Genomic DNA, 17,530 nt, shown 5'->3' on the forward strand with positions numbered 1-17,530 from the left:
ATGTCCCGGTATTAGTCATGCAATGTCTGTGTTTTAGCTCTCAGACAGAATTGCACAAGTATGCATCCTAATGCGCTTATTACGAAAAGCCAATGTGCTTTGTTTTGACTCTCATGTCTACAGTGTTCTGTTATGACCTCCTTACTAAAGAAAATTGATCTTATAAAAGTTGTCCCTGAATTGAGTACACTGTTTTGAGTGTTATCCAGCAGGGGTTACATCCAGCTTGTTCTGACTATTCAGATGCATCATACACTAACATTCCCCCAGTGACTAAATCGAGAAGAAACAATATGGCCACCATGAATAATTCACCATGCATGCTCAACATCTTCACATCTGTCGGGGCAACAGTTCTGCTATTGTCTTTGAACAACACACAACATTTTACACTCAAAAGAGTGGATCATTTCCACTTAAAAGTATTTAATTGCTCTAATCTAGGAACTCATGCCTTGCTAAATATAAGGAATTAAAATAAAATTAACGTAGTTGTCAAACTTTTTGCCATACCCTGTTTTTCTAGTATCCACAAAGTATTATTTTATTTTATTTTATTTTAATTTATTTTATTTTATTATTGAACATGCTTATCATCCTCTTTTTTTCTAATAAATATATAAATTAATAAACAAACAATTTATAAGTTAACCCATGATGGTTAAATATAAGGGATTAAATTAATTTGTTTAGTAGTTATTTCAGATTTTGATATCCTGTTTTTCTTAATATTGCTATTTTTAAACAATGCTATTTTATTTTTAATTTTACATAATGTAACTGTATAACTAATAAAAATAATCTATTATGGTTGACTAGTCAATTTATATTTGTTTACATTAATTTATGTTCATTAATTTATATTTTGATATCCTGAATTTGTTACTATTCACACACACACACACACACACACACACACACACACACACACACACACACACACACACACACACACACACACACAACTATATATAATTCATTTTTAATAAAAAAAACAAAAACAAAAACAACTACAGTTGTTGATGCAGCCTTTAGTTAAATAGTTTAAATAGTTATCAGACTTTTTTTCCGTACTTTTGTAAGCTGTACCACTATCTTTAATTTAATCTACTTCTTTCAAACATTATTCTATACCATACAGACATTCTTCTGGCAATGAATTTGATCTTATTTCGGGAGTCCCTAAAGTTGGAGCCTCTTTCTCTACAGCTCAAGTGTCTACAGAAGTGTTGGACACTGATTTGGAAGTGGTCCATCAGAGACAGAAAAAGAGCTATTGCAGCTTGAGTAAAAATGAATTCACTCATCCATAATGCAGCAGTGGATATATATAAATTGTGCTTAGAGAAGGAGTTTGTTTCCTCCAGAGCAGAGAAAACGTCTAAGGTTACGTATGTAACCCTGGTTCCACAAAGGAACAAGATGCTGCGTCGAGAATGAATGGGGAACGCGTCCAGCGTGACGTCTCTGAATAACATGTATAATTGTTCCAATGGAAGGGCAAGACGTCATAGGCGGGTGACGTCAGAGACCAGGAAGCATAAAAGCATGAGCGGCGAAGCCGGTAATCAGGTAATCAAAGGATGAAGAAAGCGCCGGCCAGAGATGCCAGTAATCGGTAATCAAAGGACGAAGCAAGCGCCGGCCAGAGATGCTGGAAGTGTCTCGCAGCGTCTCGTTACTTCGAGGAACCAGGGTTACATACGTAACCTTAGACATTCCTCTTCAGGAACTCAAGCTGCGTCGAGAATGAATGGGGAACGAGAATGCCCACACCGCCAGACTTTCAAATCTCTGCCTAGTGTGGAAGAGCACAGCTAAAGCAAGAGAAGGAGAAGGAGCCTGACAGAAATCGGGGACAACTCGTCTAATGGCCAAACTTCAGAAGGAGTGAGTCTTGACCCCCAAGAGAGGGGAGATCAGAGGACTCGAGGCTTAGGATAGCATCATGATCACCGCTTAGCATAAGCTTCTTCTGGCCGGAGGCCTCAGCGCACCATGGAGGAAACATGTATCCAGAGGGTTTCTGCCCACTGACTGGCCACCGAGAGGGGCGCGGTAGGCCACAATGGCCGCCACGTAGACCTACAGGGTGGAGTGGGTCAACCCTGCGGAGAGCCTGCAGGAACTCCAGCACTGTACCATCCGGGCAGTTAACTGGGTCGAGCTGGCGGTCTCCGCACCAAAAAGTGAAAAGCTTCCACTTCAAAGCATACAGTTTCCTCATTGAGGGAGCTCTGGATTGGAGAACGATCTTACAACCTCGGTTGAGAGACCGGAAGCTAAGAGTTGTGCCTTCTCAGAGACCACACCTACAGCCTCTAAGCTCCATGCGGGGGCGCACCCTCTGCCTGCGAGAGGAGATCTCTCCTGACGGGAACCTCCCATGGAGTGCCGTCAAAAAGAGAAATCAGGCCCAGGAACCATACCCGGCCCTTCCAGAATGGGGCTACTAACAGCAGCCAGACTCCGTCCCGGCACACTCTCTCCAGAACTCCCGAGAGCAGAGCAATCGGGGGAAAAATGTACAGATGAAGCCTCGGCCATGTCTGTACCATGGCGTCCAGCCCCAGTGGAGCTGGATGAGTCAGAGGAAGCCAGAGGGGACAGTGCGATGTCTCTCGAGTCGCAAACAGATCCACGCAAGTCTGGCCAACCTCTCCAACTCTGCTTCATCACCTCAGTGTGAAGCCGCCATTCCCCGGGCCTCTGCCCCTGCCTCAACAGGACGTCAGCTCCCATATTAAGATTCCCAGGAATGTGAACTGCTCTGAGTGAGAGGAATTCGTCCTGGGCCCACACAAGGATCTGGTACGCTAGTTGTATAAACGGCGTGAGTGCAGACCTCCTTGGTGGTTGATGTAAGAGACCACCGCTGTGTTGTCGGTGCGCACCGACACATGGTGACCTCTTAGGTCTGGGAGAAAATAACGAAGTGCACGAAGCACGGCCAGCATCTCCAGGCAGTTGATGTGCCATGTCAGATGGCGACCACTCCACAGACCGCGGGCAGGGTGGCCACTCATGACCACACCCCAGCCGGTGAGGGATGCGTCCGTCGCTAGCATCACGCGGCAACAAGGAGCTCCCAGCACCGGGCCCTGAGACAAGAACCAAGGCTTCCTCCACATATCCAAGGCACGTAGGCAGTGCCGCATAACCTTTAGCATGAAAAGTGGGTTTCCCCTCAGAGAGAACCCCTTGGTCTTGAGCCACCACAGTAGGGGTCTCATGTACAGCAGGCCAATAGCATTCACGTTGGACACAGCTGCCATCAGACCCAACAATCTCCGTGACTGCTTGACAGTGAGTGACCGGCCTTCTCTCACTCTCGCGACTGCAGTGAGGATCGACTCGATCCGAGCAGGTGACATTCGTGCCTGCATCGTGGTCGAATCCCACACCATGCCCAGATAAGTGGTTCTCTGAACTGGAGAAAGCACACTTTTCTTGGCGTTAAGTCTTAACCCCAGCTCTTTCATGTGAGTGAGAACGACACATCGGTGCGGAACCGTCATCTGCTCAGATTGAGCTGATATCAACCAATCGTCAAAGTGGTTGAGTCGTGAAAGTGTGGGGTGAGAGTGCAAGGCCAGTGGAAGATCCGTATTGGTAGGCTTTTGCCCCCAAAAGCAAACCTCAGGAACGTCCGATGAAGAAGGATGGAGATAAGTGCATCTTTTGATAGATCGTGACACACCAGTCCTCGGACTTGGCCTGTGCAGACGTGCTAAACTTCAGTCCCCTGACTGAGTGGTTCAAAAAGCACAGATCTAGAAAAGGACACAACTCCTCATCCTTCCTCGGAACAGTAAAGTATCGGCTGTAGGACCCGGACTCTGCAACTCAAGGAGGGACCAACTCGATGGTCTCCGTCCTCAGAGAGAGTCTACTTCTGTTCCATTACCAGAGCCTGCTTGGGGCCCACCAGAACTTGATTCTGTGGCCTCTCACTACAGTGTGCAGGACCCACTAAGACACATTTGGCAGTAGTTTTCACGCTGCCAAATAGTCTACTAAGGGAATCAGCCTCTCAAGACTGATCTCTGGTGGCATCAGAGCAATTAGCTCGATGCCCTGAAGCGGCACACCGACAGGAGACGGCCGAACTAGCTGCTCTGGAAACCTCCCAGGAGGTCGCGAGCCTCTTAGCACCGCTACGTTTCCGGGCGGTAACTGAGAGAAGCACTCACTGGAGACCGCTGCACTCTGGAACACCGGCAGGGTTGGCAGATCGATCTCCTGAGGGCACTGAGGAGAGACTGGCACCATGTAATGTGGTGTACACCGCTCTTCCCCAGAGGGGCCTCCCCTCCGAGGTCCTGAGCCACAGCATCAGGACTCTCGTAGCTGAAGTCTCCTAAAAACGACGGTCCTCAGACCCACATCGTCTGCTAGGAAGACTAGACCACAGCCTGCTCGGGGCAGGACCCCGTGAAGTACACTTGGCAGGGGCTCCGACACCGCCATGTGACCTCCTAAGGGAGCCAGTCTCGCGAGACTGGCCTCTGGTGCGCCTAGAGCCACTAGCTCAGTGCCCTGAAGCGGCGGACCGGCAGGGGACGACCGTACTAGCTGCTCTAGAGACCTCCGTAGAGTTAGCCAGCCTCTCAGCACCGCTACGTTTCCAGGCGGCAACTGAGAGAAGCGCACGCCGGAGATCGCTGTGCCCTGGAACACCGGCAGGGTTGGCAGAACGATCTCCTGAGGGCACTGAGGAGAGACGAACACCATGTAATGCGGCGTACACCACTCTTCCCCAGAGGGAGCTGGCCCTCAAAACGCCTTTGCTCTTGACATCTTTTTTAAAAAAGCCAGAATAAAGCTCTTTTGCCAGCTCTGTCACTGTTTCTCTGAAGCAGCTTAATTGTAAAACATTGAGTGAGTTGGAAGAAGGGCTGAAAGCTGAAATGTAAAATAGCTCAAATAGTCACTTCTAATAAGTTGAGAACAGAAAATGCACAGGAGCCACAGTGAAGAGGAAGTTACCTATTATACCTATTTTACCTATTAAAGACACTCTTAAACTCGACAAGAAGCACAGATATCATACAAATACATGTTCCTGTTTCAGATCAGAATTGATAGATGGAAATGGCTCCATAACCAGTTGCTCGTGGTACAAATTTGTGGACAAAGTTATCCATTACTATAATTATCTGTAATCCAGCTATTCTGCAGTATATATATATATATATATATATATATATATATATATATATATATATATATATATATATATATTTATTTATTTATATGTATATATATTTTTTTTTTCAGATGAATATATAGAAGAGTATATCACAGAAATGGCCCGTAAATAGCTATATTTAGGAAAGAATGAATCATTTGAGAATTGGGTGATTTTAGGTTTGATTGAGTCTATCTGCATAAAAAGCAAATAAATGAAAATAATAATAATGAAAAAAAAAATCTGATAATTGTGCAAAGCCGTGTCAGGATACTGATTTTATTTCGGTATATCATGCAGCCATATCTACAACAACTGCTATAAGGTCATTCAGCTAATTGACCTCTCGTTTCTAGACTCTGGGTTCACGCTTACATAAATGCAAACTAATGACATCACTTCCCTTTCATCTTCCCCTGTAGAAAGAACAAAACTGACAACCACAGCAGCCTCTGGAAGGGGAAAGAAACCCTTAGTGTTTTTGTCTCTGATTCACACTGTCTGTTTACCACTAAATCAAAGCTATATGGCTATTCATAGCCCTAACCAAGCACTGATACTTTAATCTCTGTTCTCTTCCGTTGAAGGTTATAGTTTACCGCATGTTCCCGGCATGCTCTGCCTCCCTGCTTGGGCACAGTTGTTAATCAACTGTTCTTAGGAATAGCTCAGTTCGTACAAGGTTTGGTGCTGTAACCCGTCATCAGCCTACGGCAAGCGAATCCCACTCTCTGATCCTTCTGTCGCTCGCATCTGTACTTAAAGAAACGACGGATCATAAACAGTGCTTCTATAGTGGGCATCTCATTTTACATTCTAGGGTTGCATGTTAGTGGTGCTTGCTGATCATTTTTATTGTTGTTGTTGTTTTTATACTTGTCAGTCATGCAAAGTTGTGAAATAGACACTACAAAAATATTGTGTGAATTATTGATAGTAGGTGTACTATTGCTGTAGGCCAAAATTATTTGGAAAGCTGCTTCTTTTTTCCAGCTATATCCATTATAGGGTGCATCAAATTAAGCATACAGGAATGCAGTTTTATTTTTATTATTATTATCTTTTTTTTTTTTACATGTATAATTTTTTGTTGTTGTTGTTGCTTTTTTATTTATAATAATATATTATGTAATAATAATTCATATGAATAGTGTTTAGTTCTAACAGTGGGAGGGAGTCAAAAATGGGACAGGTCTATTAATCTCAAACTAGTTGTTTTTAATTAAAGGAATCAGTTATTTAGAATAATAAGACATTTGGGCTGTTACCAGGCAAATCAGTATCAACAAACTCATCTTTTAATGCAGAGGAAATGCAGAAGATTCATTGGAAGTGGCATTTAGATGTATTACACTGTTTAGTGCAGGACAAGAATGCATTTAACCTGCAGTTACAAATGCATGAATAATGTTTTGATATACAAGACATAAAATGTTGAATACTCATTTGTAATGATAAGAAATTAATTATTTAAAAAAATCAAAAGATACTTTAAATGTGAAATTAAAATGGCCAGTATGTGTCAGCAAGTCACTGTTAATAAGTGAGTCATTGCGATCGAACCGAATCATTTAAACGGTTGATTCATTCAGGAACGAAACACTGTCACGTTGCTCAGAGACGCAAAACTGTGCTTTGGTGGCTGTGTTTGGAATTATTTTCTGTTGCAGAAATAGAGCTAAAAAAGGCAATATGGTGTCTAAAACGCAAGTCTCTTAATTAACTTGTTTACTGAACTGTTATATATATGTATGTATATATTCATGATGATTTTTGGAGGAAAAGACGGCATTCTTTGTGTGATTTTGATTTAATTTATTAAATATGCCCCATATCTTCAATTTTGTGATCATTCTAAATGCATTTTAGGAGACTGAATCACACAGTGAAAGAACGCACTATAAATGCGCGCGCACATCATTAAAACAAAAAACATGATATTATCGCAGACGATATATATAGCACACTCCTCACCACTGTTTTTTTGGCTAATTTGTGCAAAACCTCTTGCTAAAATGTCAAAGCTTCATTTTAACCACCAACGATGCAACGATGCAATTATTTATCTTACCTCTACATTCTTGCGAAGGGTTGATGTCTTGTCGAGATTTTATAAGCTGCTAGTTTGGTCTTCCTAGGCAAGTACAGCTTACACTGCATAATAGAGCATACATATGGCCATGGGTTCACTTCATTTCCTTCGAGTTCAACTTCAGAATATGACGGGGTTTCGTTTTCAGCGTCTTTCTTGTGATTTTAGCGCCAGTTTGCCCTCCTGCCCATTATTTACTGACGTAGTTTCCAGGGAGCGATTTTTTTTTTTTTTTTTTACTCAGTAATTAATGTGTTTTAAAATGTAGCGAAGTACAATACTTTAAACAAAATATACTTAAGTAAAAGTAAAATTACAGATTTAAAAAATTACTTTAAAAAGTATTAGTACATAAAAAAGCTACTCAATTACAGTAACGCGAGTAAATGTAATTCGTTACTTTCCACCTCTGTATATATATATATATATATATATATATATATATATATATATATGCATATATGCCATGTTTTTGAATAAAATTAACTCTCATTTTTGTCTTTGCATATTTTATTAGCTTGATTTATATTTAATATTAAGGAATATGACAGTTATTTAAGTCCTTTTATTAATTTTTTTATATAAATACATGCATGCATACATACATACAAATATATAGAATACTTCCTTCCTTACTTGTTTGTATCGGTTCAAATTACCAAACTTGGTGCACCTTCTTTAGGAATCAAAATGTCATGGAGCCTTGCAGCCACCCAGAACATCCTAGAATACAAGTAGAAATGTTCAAAGCAGCTTTGAGATCACCATAGCAACTACCAGCAACCACATATCAGGGTCCTTTTTGCACATGCAAATCTATTTATCTACTGTACATTAAAATGTAAGACCTGCATGAATTAGAGAAGATGGCGTGTTTCAGATGTGTCCATCAAACTGACACACACAGCTCAGCCGTGCACGGTCTTTAAAAGTTAATCCGTGGTTGAATTTCCCAGACTACCTTAATAATAAAGCAAGGAAGCTGATTTGATTATGAGCGTTCACAGGAGAACCGGTTTGTTTGCTTTTTATTTCATTTTAATTTGGATTTTAATGTGAGTGGGAATTATGCTAACTGTACAGGAATTCCTATGTTGGTCGTTTTACATCTTGAACCAATTTCAAGTGGTTTCTCATTGCAAAAAGGCAAAAAAAAAAAAAAAAACGTTTTTCACAGTGTAATGGACTCACACAGGGTGAATTCAGTTCACAGAGATTGAATGTGTTTCTGTGTTAACATGGGAACAAAAGGGGAACTGAAGCGTTTGCGTGCGCATCTAACTGTCAGGTGCATTATCATTTGATAAGAGCACTAGCCCACTACTGCACTGCAACCTTTTGTCCTCATGAATGTATAATGCGACCTCACCTTTCTCCCCTATGACATCGTAAACCATGTCCAATGAGCTGCCACGCTCCATTTAACCCCATTTACGTACCCGTGACGCTTGGCAAACAGAAAACCTCTTCTTTCATGTTAATATTTGACCTTTCATAGTGTTTGGATATTGATACTAGAAACCTCAAGTAAACCGGTTTAAGCCATGTTGGTGGAAATAAAAATTAATTAATGGTGACTTAAGTTAAAAAAAAAAAAACAGTATATCGTTAAGTACTATTGACTTGACTGCTCTATTGATGTCAAACTCTCTAGTAAGCATTGATATAATTGTATTTAATAAAATAGTGAAGTATTACATTAAGTGTACAATTACGTAGACAGTCATATTGTAAAATATTACTACAAGTTAAAGTAACTATTTTCTAAATAAATAAATACACTTTCTTGATCAACTAAAATAATACCAACATTATATATATATATATATATATATATATATATATATATATATATATATATATATATACACACAGTACAGACCAAAAATTTGGACACACCTTCTCATTCAAAGAGTTTTCTTTATTTTCATGACCAAGAAGGAGAGTGATGGGGTGCTGCGCCAGATGACCTGGCCTCCACAGTCACCGGACCTGAACCCAATCGAGATGGTTTAGGGGTGAGCTGGACCGCAGACAGAAGGCAAAAGGGCCAACAAGTGCTAAGCATCTCTCGGGGAACTCCTTCAAGACTGTTGGAAGACCATTTCAGGTGACTACCTCTTGAAGCTCATCAAGAGAATGCCAAGAGTGTGCAAAGCAGTAATCAAAGCAAAAGGTGGCTACTTTGAAGAACCTAGAATATGACATATTTTCAGTTGTTTCACTCTTTTTTGTTATGTATATAATTCCATATATAATTCCACATGTGTTAATTCATAGTTTTGATGCCTTCAGTGTGAATCTACAATTTTATATACACACACACACACACACACATGTATATATCAAGACAGAACATATATAGATAGACAGACAGATATATATACACGTATATATAACAAGACAGAAAATATATAGATAGATAGACAGATATATATACACATGTATATATATCCAGACAGAACATATATAGACAGACAGACAGACAGACAGACAGACAGATATATAGACAGACAGACAGATAGACAGATAGACAGACAGATAGATAGATAGATAGATAGATAGATAGATAGATAGATAGATAGATAGATAGATAGATAGATAGATAGATAGATAGATAGATAGATAGATAGACATGCATTTTCTGCTATTAACAGTGAACTAAATGTGCCTGCTTATTTTAAGTTGCTTTGATAAAACCTTTTCTGTTGAGAGCACAATGTAAAGGTTGAAGTGATTGTTGGGTTGGTGCTCAGAATGAACGTCATTCTGGTTTCTTGACTACAAATCAGAGCCTCTGCACTGGAATGACACTGACATATTGTAAGCATGATATACAGATGCCACGGGTTGTTTGGATTCTGTAAAATACGGCTTGTGGATTGCTGAAACAGCAGTCTACATTAATGTGATCGATAGATGGAAGGTCATGACCTGTGGTTTTCGCCACGGTGTTCATCAGCGGTGTGGACACATTATAAATCTCATCAGCTTCTCTTCAAAAGTATACGCCATGGATGTGTCTAACTGTCACAGATTATATTAGATAAGATTTGAAGAATAAAAAAGTGAACTTTCTAGAAATGTCCATCATTTTAGCATCACCGTTGTGACCGCTCTGGTCAAAAAATGCTAAATTTTGTTTGGTGTAAGTCTGCTCTAAGAAAGTTTTATTTTTGTCAGTTGGCGGTTCAGTCTTGGGAATATTAATTACAAGTGTCATTTGTCCTGACCGCTTGCTAAACAGATGGTATGAGTGCTAAACAAATAAGATCACCCATTACTCTTCGCACATTTGTTCAGCAGAGACCCTGCTGAAAACCTTTTAAACCAACCAAAGGTGGTTAGCCGGATGGCTCCCAGTCTTGATAAGTTGGTAAAATTTGTCTATTTTGGTGGCTTTAGCAAAATAACTGCATAAAAAATAAATAAATAAATAAATAAATATTCAGGCTGCTTTAAGCAGGGGAGGCATTTTATTGGTATGAAGTTGTTGTTTTATGCAGTCAGAAACCATTTTCTTCAATATAAATCTTAATATGTTAAATAATATTAATTTAAGTTATGGTAAGTCAGTTATAATGGTTGTTATTGCTCTGGTGTCTTGACAGTCAGGTTCTGATTCAAATTAGTTTTAAAATATAAGAATATTATTTAAATATCATAACATAAAATAATTATTTTTTTAAAAATATTTATTACTTTTAGCATTTATTTTTTTATTTAAAAATATTATTATTATTATTATTTTTTTATTATTTTTTTTTTTAACAACTATACAGTTTTGCATGAAAGTTCAAGAATGTAGTCATTTCTAATAGTTTGGGAGACATGACCAGTTATAAAGGTTTGCTATTCCTCTGTTGTTTTGACATTTGCTTTTCTACTTTAAAACTTCTACTTTAAAATCGAATTAGGTTTTAATTATTTTAAAATAATTAAATTGTGATTATCCGTGTTGGGTAAGTTACTCAAAAAAAAAAAAAAGGTAATCCACTACAAATGACTAATTACTTCTTTAAAATTGTAATTTGATTACATTATCGATTACTGCATTTAAAAATGTAACCAGATTACTAATTACTTTACTTTCAAGTTATCAAACCTAGAAAATGCACTACACAGAGAAACTCATAGATCTTTCATTAATTTAATAATGAGTGAAATTTGTGAAAATATTATTTTTATAGCCTACACTACCGATATATACAAAACGTTTTGTTTGTTTTGTTTTGTAAAATAAATAAACAGTCTTTCCTGTCTGAACTCACCTACAGTATAATGTGTCCACACACATCACATGCTATAAAGTAATCATCTACTCCAGTGGTTCCCAACCATGTTCCTGGAGGCCAGACAGTTGATATGAAACCAGGCTTGATATGCACGAACATGTACGTAAATGTCCACATCACCTCCATATACAAAGAAAGATTCAAGTTAATCTCGGCTACTTTTCGTTTTTGGAAGAAGACCCACTGTGAGGAATAAGCCTTGAGTTGTGATGCTGACATGGCTAATGCAGCAGATGATCTCATTCTAATGAGTCACTTAATATTACTTATTTTAGTGTTACTGTGACAAACTTGTACACATTCTCTTGTTGAATTTTTCCCAAACTATAATGCCAGACTAAAATATGTTGAGTGCAACATTTTGAAATATGATTGATATGAATTGAAATACAACCTTTCATTGCATCTGAATGTTGTAGGACTTTTCCAGTGATTTATACTGATGCGCAAAACATGATTTTTACATTACAATTTTATAACACTACATTTGTAACTTAAGCATAATTGGGTATAATGTGTTACAAAGTAATGTGTTACTGTAATTTAATTACTTTTACTGGTAGCACAGTAAAGTAAGGCGTTATATTCTACATTTATTTCATCTGATTACAGTTATTTACAGTACGCCAATAAAATTACGTTACTTAAGGTACCATCAAATCAAAATGTAAAAATCTTATTTTTTTTAATGGAATACTGCAGTGTTTATTATAAATAATTTATCTGTGCACTTTATTAATATTTTTTTTTTAGTTCATGTGCCCCCGTAATTTTTAATCAACAAAATTAACCTCCCCTCCCCCACAAAACGACTCATCTTCTCTTCTTGTCACAGGTTATGTCACAAGGGTGGAGCTACTGACGGGGGCTAAACGTTGGGGGAAAAACTCAAGCTGATGCTTCACTTTATAGAAATCAATGCATTGACCAGTGCTGACGTAAGCCATAGGGGAGTACACTACCTTTAAAAGTTGAAAAGATATTAGGATATTACCACAGCATTACTCTAAGGACATTGTGCACTTCCCGTGTACATCCAGTGGAGAGAAATCCACTCACAACTAACTGCAAACTGGCATTCAGATCTGCCTCCATTTTCTTAGCAACGCCCCAACAATCTAATCAATTCCCGAGGGACAAAATCAAGTCCCGCCCTCTCATTTCAAACGCCGGTTCACTCGGATAGATGTCACAGTAGAGAAAAAAAGACCATCGCTAATTCCAATTCAAGTTGACTTTAAGTTCAGTGTTGGGTAAGTTACAAAAAAAAAAAAAGTTATCCAGTACAATTACTAATTACTTTTGTAAAATTGTCCGATTACATTGCTGACTAGTTAATGTGTAACGCGTTATACCCAACTCTGGTGATTATAATAGTGTGATTTATAATATGTTTTATGTTTATTATTGTAACATTACATATAATTAAATTACTATATGTATTATTTTGTTATTTTTAATATACTTAAATCATTATAAATGGTCCCACACTTTGTACTTAATTACTTTACTTATCAAAAAAATCCTTTATTCATTCCCTGGGAATTCTACAACCTTAGTGTTGGCGACATGTCATAACTACTGTACTCCAGAAGTTTCAGCAGAACTGTATGGTTTCCGAAAAAAAAAAAAAAAGTAATAATATACATACTAAATATTGTTTTATTATTATTATTATTACTATTATTATTATTGTTCTGCTGTAAGCATATATAACTAGAATGATTATATAGCAACTCCAAGGTTATGGGGTTAAATCCCCAAAAAAAAGAATAAACAAATTTATGTATTTATTTATGTATTTAATTTGATTTGTGTAAAATGCCTGAAAAATCCACAGTGAATTTAGCAATTTTGGGAGCAACGTGCATAACCAGTTATAATGGCAATTACTCCTTCATTGTCTGACATTTGCTTTTCTGCTTCAAAAACCACCAGCAAGGAGCTGTTCCATGTCTTAGCATGAGTCCATCTATTTGCTTATATGTCACTTATGTAATACCTTTTCAGACTGTTCACAGCCAAATAGAAAGGTAGAATGGTTTCTATTTTGGTGAGAAGAAAGTCAGAGCGAGAGGAATGGCAATAGTGTTCACTTGATGACACAGAGGAGGTAATCAATACTGACATCAGCCCCGGTAATGATCGTCTCACCATGTTTCAAGAGGTGTGTATGTGAGAGGTGTTGAGCTTGCATTCGATCATCTCCGTGTGCTGCTGCCTATTGATTGTGGTGTGTGTTGTAGTCCGTTTGACTAAACATTAGACCCTGAGTGATCTCACCTCGCATGTGTCCGGGCCGTCGCCGCAAGCGTTGGTAATTGCTTTAAGAGAATTCCTGCAGTACTAAAAGCACCGCATCAATGAATCTCAATGTTCCATAAATTGCCCAATAGAGAGGAAGATACTGTCTGACTGATACATGAAGTGTCCAACCACAGTTTGTCTTGTTTTTATGTGTCTGAAACAGTAGATAAAACAGTTGGAAAAATGAGTTCAAGTAACGACTCAAATATCTCTGAATATTTGAAGAGAAAACACCAGTGGTCTTGTAGCACAAAGCCAGTTTCAGTTTTTACCCAGGTAAGTTCACATTTAGTTGGAGCAAACTCAAGAAGTTGGGTTTGTTTTGAGCAGGTTTCGTCAACATACAGTAGTAGCTTATGCTAAATGGTACCCTGTCCCGTAGAAGGTTTTATTCTGGGTTAGAAATAGCAAACACAAACTGGACCAATCAGCTGAGAGCAAAGTGACATATAGCTGATGCAATGAAGCTGTTACAAAAGAAGCTCCCGAGCTGTCTCCTTCCCACCACCAGAGGGAACTCTCACCTGAATATTGAATGCACCCATTGAACTCCAATTCCCATCCTGCCGCATTCCAAGGACTAATTACACACACACCTGCAAATAATATACACACACACATATAAGCAGCTCACTCACTCCTACTCACCGCAAAGTCTTGATTTGCCCCGGCTGTCACTTCTGAGCGTTTGTATCCATTTATTCTGCCTTCTTGTTTTGACCTGGACTGTTTAACGTTTATCGATTGTTCTCTGCCTGCCCTGATTCGGATTGACCTGTTCCTGTGATTGTTTGCTTGTTACCCTGATCTTGTGCCTGTATCTGGTTCTGTCTCAGCCCTTCCTTCTCCATTGTATCCACTGGTGATTGACCCTGTCTTGTCTGACTTTCGAAATAAAGCTGCAAATGGATCCCGCCTCTGCTGATGCTTCGCAACAGAAGCACCTCTCACACCAAAATAAAGCATTTTACGGTCAAAAAATGTCCCCAAAAATTTCCCCACTTTTGCAGCTACTTATTCATTATATTTATATTAATTGTAATTGTTTATAATTCATACACCATATTCATTTAATTGAAGTGAAAATTAATTTTAAGCCTTTGCATTTGCAAATTAAATTGTGTGTGTGTGTGTAGGTATGTATATATATATATATATATATATATATATATATATATACACACACACACACACACACACGACAGTTTATTGCTGCCATGTAAATGCATTTAAATGTATTACATTTTTTAACAACAACATCACTTTTTTGCTGAAGATTAAGATTAAGATTTTTCAGCATTGATAATGTTCTTGAGCAGCAAATATGTGTATTAGAATGATTTATCAAAGGATCATGTGACACTGAATGTGAGAATTGAGCTTTGATCACCGGAGTAAATAACATTTTAAAATGTATTCAAACTAAAAAGAGTTATTTCAAATTGCAATATTTTTCACAATAATTCTATGCTGCACTGTATTCCTGATCAAACAAATGCAACCTTGACGAGCAAATAAAATAAATAAATGGTATTTACTAATATTATAAAATTGTCAATATAAATTGTTATAATAATTTTTGAGCATTTCATTATATTGGAAATATCTCAAATATATTAATAACATTAATAGGGGTGTTGCAATATACCGGTATTGACGATAACCGTGATATTCACACTGTGTTCGGTGCGCACGCAGAGAGCCGTGTCTCACAGACAACAACACTGAACCGAGCTCTCCTTTGCGAAGTTCTCCTCAAAGTTCCTCCTGCACCTGAACAAACAAATACAAATCACAGTTTTTTAAATAAACAGAAAAGGGTGTGAAAGAGCCCAGTTCAGCACCATGGTGTTCTGGTGTTCAGGACTCACACAGAGAGAGGCGTCTCAAATCGCTTGAACACTGAAACTCTTTTTGCTCTTGTACTGACAAATATATACAAAATATGTCAAAATACTAGTCTTGGAAAATATGTTCGAAAAAACTCTCAGTTATGTCTTAAGTGAAAGTAAATGATTGAGAAAAAATCTGATGTGTATTATACTGGATGCATTCATTGTCTCTTAAAGTGACTACACCGAATTTAGCTACTAGCTGATGTAATGTTAATCCATGAAAATGAAAAAAAAAAAGAAAATCACTCACTGCTAGTTAGTTAATACATTAAAGTTAATAAATGGCATCTTGTTGTAAAGTGTTACCATTAATATTTATTCATCATACGGTTGAGCTCGACAATATTTTCTCTCGTTATTTCATAGGAGCTTCAAAGAAGACAGTGAAAACCAGTCTTGTGCCCTGCATTTATCAATATCCTTATGTTCATTGGGTGAAAAAGAAAAACCCAATAAACAAACTAAAAAATGATTTGACTGATATCTTTCCCCCCCAAGGTTTCTATAGATATCACGATATATCGATGTTGTGAATTCTTATGGCCACAATTACCGTGATATGAAAAATCTAATATCGTGAAAGCCCTAAACATTAATAAATGCAGTCTTTTTTCTTTTTTTTCACAGTTCTGCAAAAAATATGTTTACTGTCTCAGTGTTTCTTTTAAAGGTTTGATGGCAGTAAACAAAAAATTATTCCACAAAAGTGCTCAATTTTATCAACTGATTAGCTTGTAAACACAATTTTGTTTCTTGGCGGACTATATTAAACTGTATATCTGACATTCACATTAAAATTTTCCAGATTGTGAGATTCTTTCCAGTTCCAGCATTCTGAAGCTGAGATTGCTCTAAAGTAAAACCAAACACAATAACTTGCAGCTTCCTTTCAACGCAAGTGACCATCAGATCCATCAAAAGCAGTCTTTTTAATTGTTGAATGTGCACATGATGCTTTCAGGTCTTCATTTTGACTGTCAAAGCTGCTTGTAAGTTCAGAGAAGAAGCCAATTCATTATTGTCCTCCAGATGCTGAGGTCCTGTGCCAAAACACACACACACACACACACACACACACACACACACACACACACATACACAAACGTGACTCTTCTTTTGCAGAGGTCACAACTCAGAGCTCAAGTGCACTAAAAGCTTTTTCAGATGTAGCCGTCTCATTAGGTGTTCGGAAGGAGTTCCATAAACTCACTTTGATGCATCTCACGCCCCATTAATCTTATCAACAGGGATATGGCAGCCAATCTCTTCCTCTGGGAACACATTCATGCACATTTCTTATTCTCTAATGCCAGCCATCATTGCTGCTGGCAACTAGAGCATTGCACAAACATCAAACCAAATGAGAGGCAAACTATTGGTTTCATTCCTCGATTTTTCAGACGCAGTAAAAATGAAAAAAAGGACAAACAAAACTTTCATCGACTTAAGATGGCGAGGGAAGCTTTTGTGTCACAGTTCAGCTTGTGGAGGATGCAGGATTTCTGGCATAATCACAATCCAAGGAACTTGAGAAATGTAGAAATCATGACCAGAAATAAAGGTTCACTCTATTCCACATTTTAATACAATGTTAATATAGCCTACATGGAGAATTTTTGCATTTGTGTTCCTAAATAAATGCCTCCATCCATTATAAAACACATTGTAGATTGTTTTCTCCAAAGAGTAATTAGACAAATATAGACTAGATTTACTATAAATACTATATTCATATAAATTTGTGTTTTGT

This window comes from Carassius carassius, chromosome 7 (genome assembly GCF_963082965.1).
Source record: "Carassius carassius chromosome 7, fCarCar2.1, whole genome shotgun sequence".
Lineage (NCBI taxonomy): Eukaryota > Metazoa > Chordata > Actinopteri > Cypriniformes > Cyprinidae > Carassius > Carassius carassius.